Source organism: Ylistrum balloti, unplaced genomic scaffold (genome assembly GCF_031769215.1).
Source record: "Ylistrum balloti isolate Yb309-2 unplaced genomic scaffold, AGI_CSIRO_Ybal_v1 Utg370774, whole genome shotgun sequence".
NCBI lineage: Eukaryota > Metazoa > Mollusca > Bivalvia > Pectinida > Pectinidae > Ylistrum > Ylistrum balloti.
In genome coordinates this window covers 26,022-42,239 of record NW_026782453.1, presented here as the reverse complement: position 1 = coordinate 42,239, position 16,218 = coordinate 26,022, and positions in this window count along the sequence as shown.

The window sequence follows — 16,218 nt, the reverse complement described above, 5'->3', positions numbered from 1 at the left end:
CTCAACCGAGCGTTAACCACTTACTTACCTGGTGTGTCCGGGTAACCTCTCAACCGAGCATTAACTACTTACCTGGTGTGTCCGGGTTACCTCTCAACTGAGCATTAACTACTTACTTACCTGGTGTGTTCGGATTACCTCTCAACCGAGCATTAACCACTTACTTACCTGGTGTGTCCGGGTTACCTCTCAACTGAGCATTAACTACTTACTTACCTGGTGTGTTCGGGTTACCTCTCAACCGAGCATTAACTACTTACTTTCCTGCCGTGTCCGGGTTACCTCTCAACTGAGCATTAACCGCTTACTTACCTGGTGTGTCCGGGTTACCTCTCAACCGAGCGTTAACCACTTACTTACCTGGTGTGTCCGGGTAACCTCTCAACCGAACATTAACTACTTACCTGGTGCGTCCGGGTTACCTCTCAATCGAGCATTAACTACGTAGCTACCTGGTGTGTCCGGGTTACCTCTCAATCGAGCATTAACTACGTACTTACCTGGCGTGTTCGGGTTACCTCTCAATCGAGCATTAACTTCTGACCTGTTATGTGTGTAGCCTCTTATCAGAACAGATTAAGAGATGTGGATATTTGTAGAGAATATTACGTGGTGTCGCTATATGTTCCATCAGTAAAATCACAATCAATAGAAATCCAATATGATAATGATTATAATATGACGAAACTAAAAGGTTCGGTATAAGGGAATGGAATACATACGAAATATAAGATAATTAAATAAAAGTTGATTGAATCGAGATTTGAAAAGATTTTCTAAAATAAATAGGCCCTTAGGGCCTGCCGCTCACCTTTTGTTATTTGATCAAAACGGAAGGAAAGGGATTCTAATAAGTATTTTCCTTTTAGGGCCAGCCGCCACCAATGTACAGTATATTGAATATCCCTATTGGGCCTCACTAGCCATTTGTACAAAATTGATTCCCCTTCACCCAAGGGCGGATCAGAACAAATTAGGAAGACCCCCGTCATTCCTACAGAAGAAGAATTTTAAGGAATTTGTTTTATTTTCCTTGCTGGTTACCGCCCTCTTCTTCAGTACAATGTGTGGCGCCCGAAAATCGCTAAAATGATATAATCGTTCAACCATCTACATAATCCATTTGTATGCGAAATGAACATTAAAGAAGACGATAAGTATGTCATACAAGATGAAATGTTCCTCCCAAATGTTTGTCATAGATTTGGGCGGACGACATTCCTAAAGACAGTAAGTCATAATAGGAACGCATCTTCGCCAGTCAAGGGTGTTCGATATGACACTCTCCTAAGAGGTTTTGGGAAGTACCCCTAAGTAAGTGTTGCTGAATATGACACCATTGTGATTCAATCATTCAGTTGGAATGTCGCTCTGATTTTCTGACCAAAATAAGTGCACAAAAATATATCTAGTAACTTTCAGTTTCAATATTGCTACAAATGTTTGTGTCACAAACATCAATAAACATTCGATATTGTTCATAGACCAACAATCTTATATTTGAAATGATCCAGTGACTGGATCAACAATTCTATATTTGTTATGGTCCAGTGACTGGATCAACAATTCTATATTTAATGTGGTCCAGTGACTAGATCAACAATTTTATATTTGATGTGGTCCAGTGACTAGATCAACAATTCTATATTTGATATGGTCCAGTGACTGGATCAACAATTTTATATTTGATATGGTCCAGTGACTAGATCAACAATTCTATATTTGATATGGTCCAGTGACTGGATCAACAATTCTTTATTTGATATGGTCCAGTGACTGGATCAACAATTCTATATTTGATATGGTCCAGTGACTAGATCAACAATTCTATATTTGATATGGTCCAGTGACTAGATCAACAATTCTATATTTGATATGGTCCAGTGACTAGATCAACAATTCTATATTTGATATGGTCCATTGACTAGATCAACAATTCTATATTTGATATGGTCCAGTGACTGGATCAACAATTCTATATTTAATATGGTCCAGTGACTGGATCAACAATTCTATATTAGATATGGTCCAGTGACTGGATCAACAATTCTTTATTTGATATGGTCCAGTGACTGGATCAACAATTCTATATTTGATATGGTCCAGTGACTGGATCAACAATTCTATATTTGATATGGTCCAGTGACTAGATCAACAATTCTATATTTGATATGGTCCAGTGACTAGATCAACAATTCTATATTTGATATGGTCCATTGACTAGATCAACAATTCTATATTTGATATGGTCCAGTGACTAGATCAACAATTCTATATTTGATATGGTCCAGTGACTAGATCAACAATTCTATATTTGATATGGTCCAGTGACTAGATCAACAATTCTATATTTGATATGGTCCAGTGACTAGATCAACAATTCTATATTTGATATGGTCCAGTGACTAGATCAACAATTCTATATTTGATATGGTCCAGTGACTAGATCAACAATTCTATATTTGATATGGTCCATTGACTAGATCAACAATTCTATATTTGATATGGTCCAGTGACTAGATCAACAATTCTATATTTGATATGGTCCAGTGACTAGATCAACAATTCTTTATTTGATATGGTCCAGTGACAGGATCAACAATTTTATATTTGATATGGTCCAGTGACTAGATCAACAATTCTATATTTGATATGGTCCAGTGACTAGATCAATAATTCTATATTTGATATGGTCCAGTGACTAGATCAACAATTCTATATTTGATATGGTCCAGTGACTAGATCAACAATTCTATATTTGATATGGTCCATTGACTAGATCAACAATTCTATATTTGATATGGTCCAGTGACTAGATCAACAATTCTATATTTGATATGGTCCAGTGACTAGATCAACAATTCTATATTTGATATGGTCCAGTGACTAGATCAACAATTCTTTATTTGATATGGTCCAGTGACTAGATCAACAATTCTATATTTGATATGGTCCATTGACTAGATCAACAATTCTATATTTGATATGGTCCAGTGACTAGATCAACAATTCTATATTTGATATGGTCCAGTGACTGGATCAACAATTCTATATTTGATATGGTCCAGTGACTGGATCAACAATTCTTTATTTGATATGGTCCAGTGACTGGATCAACAATTCTATATTTGATATGGTCCAGTGACTAGATCAACAATTCTATATTTGATATGGTCCAGTGACTAGATCAACAATTCTATATTTGATATGGTCCAGTGACTAGATCAACAATTCTATATTTGATATGGTCCATTGACTAGATCAACAATTCTATATTTGATATGGTCCAGTGACTAGATCAACAATTCTATATTTGATATGGTCCAGTGACTGGATCAACAATTCTATATTTGATATGGTCCAGTGACTGGATCAACAATTCTTTATTTGATATGGTCCAGTGACTGGATCAACAATTCTATATTTGATATGGTCCAGTGACAGGATCAACAATTTTATATTTGATATGGTCCAGTGACTAGATCAATAATTCTATATTTGATATGGTCCAGTGACTAGATCAATAATTCTATATTTGATATGGTCCAGTGACTATTGGGACACTCCGAGCTGAAATTAGTTAAATTCATTACTGGTATAGGACTAGTTATGTTCATGTTGACTCAGGAAACGTACAGTTGTATATATAAAACATGTTAAATAACATGAAACACAATATTAAATTTAGATAAAAGTTTATGTTGTTATTTCAGCTTTAACGAAGAGTTCTAGTATTTTCCAGTGTGTGCCCAAAGTTACACTTGTTACAGATAAAAAAATCAGGTTCACTGCTCTAGATCTTTTTTACTGTTTTGTTTACTTTTAAGGAAGTGTTTTTCCGTATTAGAGATTTCAGTGGCCTGGATATGTTGACGGCTTGGCGGTGGCTTGGAGATATCAGGGGCTTGGAGATATCAGTGGTTTGGAGATGCTGGTGTCTTGGAGATGTCAGTGGTGTGGAGATACCGGTGGTTTGGAGATATCGGAGGCTTGGAGATGTTGGTGGTTTGGAGATGTCAGTGACTTGGAGATGTCAGTGACTTGGAGATATCGGTGGTTTGGAGATGTCAGTGACTTGGAGATATCGGTGGTTTGGAGATATCGGTGGCTTGGAGATATCGGTGGCTTGGAGATGTCAGTGACTTGGAGATGTTGGTGCCTTGGAGATGTCAGTGACTTGGAGATATCGGTGGTTTGGAGATATCGGTGGCTTGGAGATATCAGGGGCTTGGAGATATCAGTGGTTTGGAGATGTTGGTGTCTTGGAGATGTCAGTGACTTGGAGATATCGGTGGTGTGGAGATACCGGTGGTTTGGAGATATCGGTGGCTTGGAGATGTCAGTGACTTGGAGATATCGGTGGTTTGGAGATGTCAGTGACTTGGAGATATCGGTGGTTTGGAGATGTCAGTGGTGTGGAGATACCGGTGGTTTGGAGATATCGGTGGCTTGGAGATGTTGGTGTCTTGGAGATGTCAGTGACTTGGAGATATCGGTGGTTTGGAGATGTCAGTGGTTTGGAGATACCGGTGGTTTGGAGATATCGGTGGTTTGGAGATGTCAGTGGCTTGGAGATACCGGTGGTTTGGAGATATCGGTGGCTTGGAGATGTTAGTGGCTAGGAGATATCGATGGCCTTAAGATGTCTGTGGTTTGGCAATGGCTTGGAGATGTCGGTGTCTTGAAGATTTCGGTGGATTAGGGTATAAGTTTTAGAGTTTCCTCTTCTGCTGTGTCTTTGCGAGGCTTTCTTCCACAGCACCATGATATTATAGTATCTCTCATAGTATACTCCATTTAATATCTGATATAACTCAATCTTGTCACCCCTAAAATGCCGAATGTACGATGTTTAAGTTTTTCCGATCTCTCGTTGTAACTGAGATTGTCCATGCCCAGGAAGGCACTTCAGCGCTCTGTGTAGGACTCTTGTCATGTCTATATGTTAACATCAGTGTAGAGACCACACCGGATTCTATATGTTAACATCAGTGTGGAGACCACACTGGACTCTATATGTTAACATCAGTGTGGAGACCACACTGGACTATATGTGTTAACATCAGTGTGGAGACCACACCGGACTATATGTGTTGACATCAGTGTGGAGACCACACTGGACTATAAATGTTGACATCAGTGTGGAGACCACACTGGACTATAAATGTTAACATCAGTGTGGAGACCACACTGGACTATATATGTTAACATCATTGTGGAGACCACACTGGACTAGAATAATTGGAAATACACAAGTCGTTTATACAGAGGAATACGTGGTTTTCTATCCAGAAATTGAAATAGGAGAGCAAACATGGAATTAGCTATCTTACCATTCTGACTTATTAAGTCTTCAGATGAGAGATCTACATCTATTATTACCCCGATATCTATTTCCTGTATGATGTTGATTGGATATTTGTCTTTCAATGTGACAGCTAGACGATCTTGATCCTGTGTTATTTCCCTTCCTAATCTAAAATAATTACATTTGTCCTGGTTCATTCTGAGTAGCCATATTTCACTCCTGTTTGGTGTTTAGGTCGTACTTAAGTTCAGTGCAGAAGTTCTTGTTTTCTGCTATTTTGAACATGTTCTTATCATCTGCAAAGATGGTAGTTGAGTTGCGTAGAGGTAACACACTCGCTTTTCACCTAGCCGTCCAAGTTTCGATTCCCGGAATGGACGTAAAAGTTAAATGGTCACAACCACGTGGATTTTACCCGAATAATCCGGTTTCCTCCCATTGTAAGACCCAACGCACGATTGCATCCGGGCCAACAAGAGTGATTTAAATAAGTTAAAATGACTTGTTTCACAATTGTTGTAAAATAAATAACATTTATAGAAAGATAAAAAGGTACATTTCGTATTTGAAGGATGTCTGTCAGATCATTTAAAGTATTGGTCCTAAGACAGATCCTTGTGGGATTCCTGGTGTTACAAAACCCCATTGGGAATCATATAGCTGTTTCGTCCTTCTAGGACTTGTCAGTGATACTACATCATACAACTGTTTCGTCCTTCTAGGACTCGTCTATAATGCTACATCATATAACTGTTTCGTCTTTCTAAGACTCGTCAGTGATGCTACAATACAGAGCTGTTTCGTCCTTCTATTACTCGTCAGTTATGCTACATCATATAACTGTTTCGTCCTTCTGCGTCCCGTCAGTGATGCTACATAATATTGCTTTTTCGCCCTTCTAGGATTCGTCTATAATGCTACATCATATAACTGTTTCGTCTTTCTAAGACTCGTCAGTGATGCTACAATACAGAGCTGTTTCGTCCTTCTATTACTCGTCAGTTATGCTACATCATATAACTGTTTCGTCCTTCTACGTCAGTGATGCTACATTATAAAGCTGTTTCATCATTCTAGGACTGGTCAGTGATGCTACATCATATAGCTGTTTCGTCCTTCTAGGACTCGTCAATGATGTTACAACCAACCCCGGGGACTGAGATTCCACAGGATCGTCTAACAACAGCAATCTCAAAGATTGTACTAAAAGTGAATAGTATTTGGTAAGATTTTGACATTGTACATACCAATTGTTGTTATATGGTTGAGTGAAAGGCAAATGGTAAACATTGATTGTAATGCCTTTTATCCTGTCCTTCCGTACATTTGTTTACTGTCGCCGACTGTGAAGGACACACACAGATATAGGTAGTTAGGTATATCTAAATGTACACGTACATTTACTAGAAAACAGAAGAATCACGTTCCAGACTTAAAGAGTTCTTACTAGGGTGTCTAAAGCCAATTTTCCATGACTAGCAGAGGAACACGTGGTCATAGTTAACATGGAATCGTTTCGCAGAATTTTATTGCAAAACCTCTTGCAGATAATTATAAAGAAATTATGCTGAATGTAAATAAGATCCAACTGTTTAGGGAAGAACGACTTTTAGCCGTAAAAACAGATAAATATCATACGTTTGATTGACAAGCTTAACTCGTAAATCAAAATATAAAACCTCCGACAGATAACCACTGTCGTGTAACGTATTTTACAAAATGACGGTACCGATGTTAAAAACCGTAGACATGCCATGGTGAGATATTAGTGTAGTGTACTTTGTTATCGTTGGGTAACTGTGAGTGACATTTATAACACTGTAAGTATAGTGTGAATTAGTGATTGTGACGATGTTAGAAATAATTCGAGTAAAAACCTAGAACTCCGTGCCAGAAACTAGAGTTATAAATTTTGACATGAAGAAATGGATACCGAAATTTCTAATAAAAATTATTGCGCAAGGTAGAAAAAAAATCTCATTTCAGTATCAGTTAGACAAAATTGTGGGTAGTTTATTTCCGTTTCTTACGCTCAGAGTCAGGTATGTGTTATTATAAGTAAAGCATCCTATCACTTACCGCGAACGACCACTTACCGCAAACGACCACTTACCTCGAACGACCAGTTACCGCGAACGACCAGTTACTGTGAAAGACCAGCTACCATGAATGATCAGTAACCGTGAAAGACTTGTTACCGTGAATGGCCAGTAACCGTGAAAGACTTGTTACCGTGAATGGCCAGTAACCGTGAAAGACTTGTTACCGTGAATGACCAGTTACCGTGATTACCAGTTGCCGCGAACGACCAGTTATCGTGATCGACCAGATCACGTGAACTACCAGTTACCGTGAATGACCAGTAACCTTCAACGACCAGTACCATTAACGACCAGTTCCGTGATCGACCAGATCACGTGAGCGACCAGTTACCATGAACGGCCAGTTACCGTGAACGACCAATTATCTTGAACAACCAGTTACAGTAAATGACCAGTTACCATGAATGACCAGTTACCATGAATGACTAGTTACCATGAATGACTAGTTACCATGAACGGCCAATTACAGCGTGCGACCAGTTACCATGAATGTCCAGATCACGTGACCGACTAGTTACCTTGAACGACCAGTTACCTTTAACGACCACTCACTGCGAACAACTTCATGTAGTTGCCATGAACTAAGTGTTACGCTGTAGTATAGTATCAATGAAAGACTTAAGTGAATGAATGTGTGACAGATTACAAGTAACTACCAGACTGCTTCGCTAGCAGTAACAATGTGACTGAGTGTACGTAATTAAACTTAAGCGTCAGACCACTTTCCCCTAAAACATGGATTCGAGAAGCACTGGCGACAGAAAATGATATATGTTGGGTTCTAAACCGATGGCACGTCGATTTTCCCTCTTCGATTTCCTCCAGCATCCTGAACAACATTTTTTCCCTTAGCAACGACGTAATAAAAGCTGTACATAGCTCGATTGTTTAACTTATAAACGACATGATATAAAAGTTGAAATAAAGATCCATTCGTCATGAACGACCAGTTACCGTAATTGACCAATTGACGAGAACATTCAGATGCTATGAATGTCCAGTTACCGTAATTGACCAATAGACGTGAACAGTCAGATGCTATGAACGACCAGTGTCTGTTAATGACTAGTGACCATAGCAACCTATTCCATACGCACGTGACTGGTCATTAGAGCGACAGTTCAAGGAGAAAGTGTACGAAACACTTCCATCATAAAGATATGGCCTGGAGAAAACCTGCGGTATATGTAATGACCCAGGACACATGTACTCATACACAGACTCTCGCGGACATTTCGGATCTTGTTTTATTGAAAGTACTGTAGGTAATCGCACCAACTGACAAGAAACAATCCTTAGTATAAGTAAGGAACGATACTACAGTGTAGTGATAACATGCTGTTTTAACTTACCTTAGGACATTATGCATGTGGTACGATCAGCTAGCCTTTTACTAAGCTGTAGACTAACATTACTATTCTATTTATCGATACTGTTGTTTTTAACACACCGTCTCCCAATGCTGTTTAGATGCGGCAGATCATTTGATATTCAATAACTTGTTCTCTGTATCGTTATCTGTATTGATAACACAATGAAAAATACGAAACAAATTTTTGATGTGTTAGTATCTCCTATTGCATCAATTTCTGTATTTTGGTATGATGATGTAATAACATAAACTTTAAACTTTATTCTTGAACAATTACAAGACAATTGATCAGCTTATAACCGCGTTAGGGGTCTGACTGTGAGAGAAAACCGGAGTACACGGGAAAAACCCACGTAGTCGGGTAGGTGACCAATACCTTTTATACGTCCGCTCCAGGAATCGAACCCCGGACGACAAGTTGAAAAGCGCATGCGGTACCACTGTGGTACCCGATATCTCCGATCGAAATGAAATCTGCAAGCACTATGGTCAGCGTTGAATTATGATGTGTTCATGTATCTGATTGCAACAGGTTATATATGCTCTGTGTGCGACGTGATGTTTGATATGTAGTATCTCAGATGGTTTTTTTAGTTTTCACTTTGAGAACGTGACATTAACTTAAACTAATACAATGTCGCTGATTTGGAGATTCAAGAACAAGACCATGTGTTCCGGAAGAGTAATCGTCTTCTTCATCGACGACACCCGCCATGTAAACCTTAGTCGGTCCAAGTAAATAATGTCACGTTCTCAAAGGAGAACAAGATATACAACATCGGCACCAACAGATATGCTATTAAGTAACTTCAAACAACAGATATGTAACAGCATTGGTAACTGAGGACTCATACACACTCCTCTGGAAACTTCGAATGTATGCCACTGTAAAATTTTATTTGCAAATTCATGGCATGTTGTTTATGTAACATGAAATTTGTTGAATTAACAATTTTAATAATTATAAACAGTTTCACATACAGCTGTGTGGTCTGGACAAACCTTTCCATTTTCACATAGAATGTTTTATCACCACTGACTGATTTTTTTTGGAAAAAAAAACCCGATTAGATAGTAGTGCAAAAACCTGATCTGTTAATTGATTGTAATAGATTAATATTTTTACGTTTTGTAACTTTAAGAAATATCAAATAAGCAAAATTTTATTGTTTTTACTAACTGTAGATAATTCAAAACGTTTTGAATATTTGTTATACAGTCGCAGGTTTGTTAAAGGCACCTGGACAGTAATATTACCACACACGTGTAAGGATGTAGTTATGCACCCGCTGCCCCTATCCGTATTACACATAAACATGTGAATGTTCGCCTAATCTATTGTATTGCAGACATTCGAACAAGTGAACACCTTTACTAGAGGTAAGTAATTATACTGTATGCCTGTACAGGTGTTTTATTACTGGTAATTCTCAGCAGGTAAACTGCGCTTTAAATACCACCATGCTAGGACATTCTATAGTCCTGTCACTTCAAAACAGTGCATTCGAAGACGTGTTAGCTTTCCTTATATCTTCCAACACAAATTTTTGAAACGATTAAATTTTGTGTGAATATTTGTAAATAGTTTTTAATCACCCGAACTGAAATTGTGGATCTATGATCAATTTGACTTCAGATATCAAGCAAGGTTAATAGGGTACAGGTCTTGTAGAATTATATGAAGTATATCAATCTTTTATAAACGAACCTGGATGTACTTTAATGGGAAACTTGACCTCTATCTGCACACGATGCATGTGTAATCAAATGTTAATACCTCTAATTTGTGGTGGCTAATTTACATCATACCAGCGACATTAAAGAAAGCATGTGGTTTAAATACGGGAATATCCGTGCATTTTTCTTTGCACTGGTGACATTTACACTCAACACCAAATAACAAAAAACAATTACGACATTCGGTAACACACTGGATATACTTCAAGTCACTTGAAAACCATGAACAATTTGATATTTACAACATGTGCTTTTCTTTATCATACGGTGTAAGTCACAAGGTTCCAACATTCCTGAAATAACTACCATTCCTTTCCTTGATCCTCCATGTTAGATATTTTGTTCCTTTATTTAATGTTTCGATATTGTCCTTCCGTTTCTAGACAGAATTCAGTTCCTATCTTTAGGGTTCTGTTTTTGTCCTGTGTCTTCTGTTCCTGTTTTTAGCCTGTCCCTTATGCTCCTGGTCTGGGTCTTCCATTCCTGTGGCCCATCAACTTTTGTAGTAGATTTTCCCGTTCCTTTACTCTGTCTGCTGTCCTTGGTTCAACATCCCTAAGCCGAGTCCTTCGTTCCCATTTTCTGTCTTCCGTTCCTGTCCCAGATCACGTGTTCCTTACGTCTCCCGGTCCCATTCTGGATCACACGTGTATATCCCAGCCTTGATTATGCTACAATTTTGATTTGTTCGAATAGTAAAAAAACCCATATATTTTTCACACTTTTTAAATGAATTAATATTGAAGATGATTAAATTTATATAATTTTATTACCGAACCTCCCGATCTGTTTGGTGTAAACAAACAAATTTCTTTGCATCACTGACAAGCCTTACAAGGACGAAACAGCTTCATGGTGTAATTTACATTAGACTGTTGGTATTGAAACGTACTATTGACCTGTGAGTCTTATAGGGAAGTTTTAAGGTTGTCATAATGATGTCATGATATCAAGTCGGATATGTTTGGTACTGGTCACTACACCTGGTGTTTCCATTTTTGTGTTATCCTCATTTGGCGATGAAGCAAATTCTTCCAGAACACTGGATCTTATACTCTTTGTAATTTTTTAGGTTTTTCGTGTAAATCCACTTTTATATACATTTCTTGTCTTACATCATGATTTTGTACCGTACTTTCCCTGGCGTGAACGAAAAATGATCCAACATAGACAAAATATGAAAATGAAAAAAAAAAAAAAAAAAAAATACATAAATAAAAATTCTCAAGAGAATTGTATTAAGAAAAGTTAAGCGTCCTCTGTTTATCGACAACAAACATCTTGTTAATCTAATCAGACTGAAGTGACGTCAGATCAACATGACGTCAAGTGACCAACACTCGAAATGGCGTAAACATGTACACCGACTTACATTGCAACACATCAAAGGTAAGTTCCCGTGAAATTATAATAACTACCTTTTACAAACCTTCGCAAGTTAACGCTTATATGAAGTCATTTTAAATTTACCAAGTCATCATATAATTTGCATCATTGTTACATTATGAAACTACAAAACACCTGTCGAAAATGACGACATGATACACGGTTTAAAGTACCCCCATTTGACGCATGACTGCAGCGGGAACTCCGCGTTAACGACAATTGATAATTTACGAGTTGATATCAAACGCACTTGAGACCTAGACATCCACAAAACACAATCAGGGACATAGCGGACTCATACGAATTTCCCATCCAAACTGGTTTTCAAACGTATAATTTACCTACGAGTACGTATACCATGTACCCAGACATGCTGTCAGTATACCCTTAATTACATCAAAGGGAAGGTTCATGCACTAATAAACGTTATTCCGATTGTTTTGATAGCCATTTATTTCTACAGCGTATTAAGTCAACTTAAATTTCCTCTGAATAAAATTTTTGCTCAATAACGATCCAGAATTTTAACATTTTATCCGTCACAGGACTATCCTATCATCGTCCTTTAATTAGGATGTATATTTAAATTAATCACGGGTTGTTGGTTGAGTCATATTTAATAACTCCTGCTTACTTTAATTTCATATTTATGTTGTTAATCATAACGTTTGGAACACCCATACTGACATTTATTACCACCGCTGTATCTGTTATCATTATGTCGTTATCGATATTTGTATAATGGAATGTATGTGTGATATGGCTTGTAGTACATTGTTTGTAATTTGTCTAAATTACACTTTTTAAGTATGAGGCCATCACTTTATCCTACTTGTACATAATGCCAGCCCAACCCTTATGTATTGTCCCGTGCGGTCATGTTTTTTTCGACGTCAGAGAAAGACGCGTCTTATTTCGGTTTTAGAAAATATTGTCAATGCTTTATTTGGGTGACAATTTAATTGAACACGAACTCCTTAGTTTTGTGTTAAATCCATTCAGAGGAATCTTTAGAATCACGTGTTACAGTATAAACAATCATAGTTAACACACATGTAAATTTAGTTTCAGGAGAAGTCTCACTATCACAGGTAACACACATGTAAATTTAGTTTCAGGAGAAGTCTCACTATCACAGGTAACACACATGTAAATTTAGTTTTAGGAGAAGTCAGACTATCATAGTTAACACACATGTAAATTTAGTTTCAGGAGAAGTCTCACTATCACAGGTAACACACATGTAAATTTAGTTTCAGGAGAAGTCTCACTATCACAGGTAACACACATGTAAATTTAGTTTTAGGAGAAGTCAGACTATCATAGTTAACACACATGTAAATTTAGTTTCAGGAGAAGTCTCACTATCACAGGTAACACACATGTAAATTTAGTTTCAGGAGAAGTCTCACTATCACAGGTAACACACATGTAAATTTAGTTTCAGGAGAAGTCTCACTATCACAGGTAACACACATGTAAATTTAGTTTCAGGAGAAGTCTCACTATCACAGGTAACACACATGTAAATTTAGTTTCAGGAGAAGTCTCACTATCACAGGTAACACACATGTAAATTTAGTTTCAGGAGAGTCAGACTATCACAGGTAACACACATGTAAATTTAGTTTCAGGAGAGTCAGACTATCCTAGATATGCCATAAATGGCCATAGAAGAAGACCACACTATGAGTGGTCGAAAAATGTCTTTTCTTAGGTAATATACTGTGTAACATAAACGGTTTTTACTAAAAATGAATAACTACCGACATGACAACAAAATTTTTAAGTCAGTGATGCAGGGATGTTTCTGTCGGGAATAGCATATTTACATGAGAAAAATTAAAATCACACTTATCAGATTGGTGGAAACCTGTCCCCATTAGTTTCGTTGTTTAAAAATGTTGAGATAAACAGCTGACGTGGAAGAGTCTACCCTTGTGGGTATGTACGAAGACCATAGCCAATAGATGTCTCGTTCTTCAAGGATAATGTATCTACAATACACATGGTCTATGGTAGTGAAGGACTTCACAAGGCTAAATTGTGACATGTGTTTATAAGATCTTTTATAAATTCAGCATGTTATGGAAGCGAAAACAGGACAGTCAACAGAGCGACAGTTAGGACATATGATTAAAGTGTGTATATTCACAAATGAACAATTGTTTGACATTGTAACGGTGTAAACGTTCCGACGTCAGATGTTTTGTCACCTTCATTACCTCCCAACGACATACAAATAGTACAAGTAATGTACACATACTGAGATTGTTCCCTCACAACAGGTAAAATTGAAATAGTTAAATATGAACTTTAAACTGCTTATAGTTGGCATTTCAGGACATTGCGGAGGATGCTTACTCGATCAAGGCAAACTCAATGTGAACCTTATTTGAAGTTGCCCAAATCCAGTTGGCTACCATATTGCTAATGAACTCCAACTGGAAGCAGTTGAATGCTTAATGTGTCATACCCTTTATCACTATTCGACAGTATTTAGATCCAACATGTCGCCTAATGGTCCATCTGGCTGATATACATTAAAATCCATCAGCTGGACTAGAAAATCCAACTATATCAAAATAATGTGCAATATATCAGCACACAAATACCATTAATAAAGCACAGATAAGCTTGAAATTCTTCCAAAATTACCAAATACATGAAAATAACTAAATTTATGGCATAAGTGGGTGAGTGTTTTTCCAAATCCAGGTTTTGACATTTCTTTCGATCACTTTGGATCGCTTCCCAGGTTTGACATTTAGGACTTTTCATCATGTGTAGCATCAATGACGAATCCTAGAAGGACGAAACAGCTATATGATGTAGCATCATGGACGAGTCCTAGAAGGATTAAACGGCTGTATGATGTAGCATCACTGACGAGTCCTACAAGGATTAAACAGCTGTATGGTGTAGCATCACTGACAAGTCCTGGAAGGATAAAAAAGCTGCATGGTGCAGCATCACTGAGAAATCCTAGAAGGATGAAATAGTTGTATGGTGCAGCATCACTGACGAGTCCTGGAAGGATAAAAGAGCTGCATGGTGCAGCATCACTGAGAAATCCTAGAAGGATGAAATAGTTGTATGGTGCAGCATCACTGACGAGTCCTGGAAGGATGAAACAGCTGCATGGTGTAGCATCACTGACAAGTCCTAGAAGGATTAAACGGTTGTATGGTGAAGTTTATTTCATGATCTGAATCTGCTGTAATGTAACTCTAAATTAGTATCAAAATGTACTATCCATTGTGTCTTTTATACCATCTTCAGAGTTTTGATATTTATTTCAACGAACTTGATTATAATACTAGTTATAAATGTATGCGATAAGAATCAGTGAAGAGTTCTAGAGGACGAAACAGCTGTATGATACAGTTTAATTCATAGTTAGCTCTACTGTATCTAAATCCAATAACAAACTGCTGAATCATTTTTATAGCCGAGTATCATGCAGTTCAATGGTTTAAGTATTGACCAGGTTTAAATGATAACCTACAACACAGACTTGTGAAACGTTTGGGATCTGAGTCTGTAGATACCTTGTGAGCCTATGATCTTTGAAATAATATATTGTTCCTTTGTGAATACTTGCTTTATATCTACATGGTACAGTGTTATTTATATTGCTTACTGATCAGTGTGGTGGTGCCCGTGTTATCTATACAATAAATTAACGTTCTAGACCATGAGAAAAAACTAAACGACTTCAAAAATGTAATTCTAATCTTTCCTATTCAATATCATTGTTTGTTGTGTGAACTTTACTAGTTTTTTTCAATGCTATTCTGTACCTATGATGTCATTTATCACACCAGCACAATCGTCAGTGACATTATGTGGGTAAGTATATCACCTGGGCGTTAGCTAAGTAAATCAATTACAGTCTAACTTGATTAAAATCATTTTCTGTTTTCTTTGTCTCTGATTCAGATTTGAAATATGTTGTCACGTGATACTTAGGATTTTGTAGCAAAACAGTCATTTTGATTAGAGATGCTTTACATGTAAGATGATATCAGTTTTTGTAAGACTTTTCGAAATTTTGATATTACTAGAAATAATGTGTTAAGCTGACAGTGCTTTGAATACGACATGCGAGTAGTTTACACAGGGGTGGGACGTTGTGGTAATTATACACAGATAAGGGTGGTTAAAGTGGTCTTGTTGTCGTACTCAGTGGTCGATATCAGGGGAGATAAATCCTAGTCTTTAAAGAAATATCGCAGAATTATATTTGGAGCTTGATTTATAACGAGCTTTAACTGGTGTTGTAGAGACCAACAAAGCAACTACTAACAAGC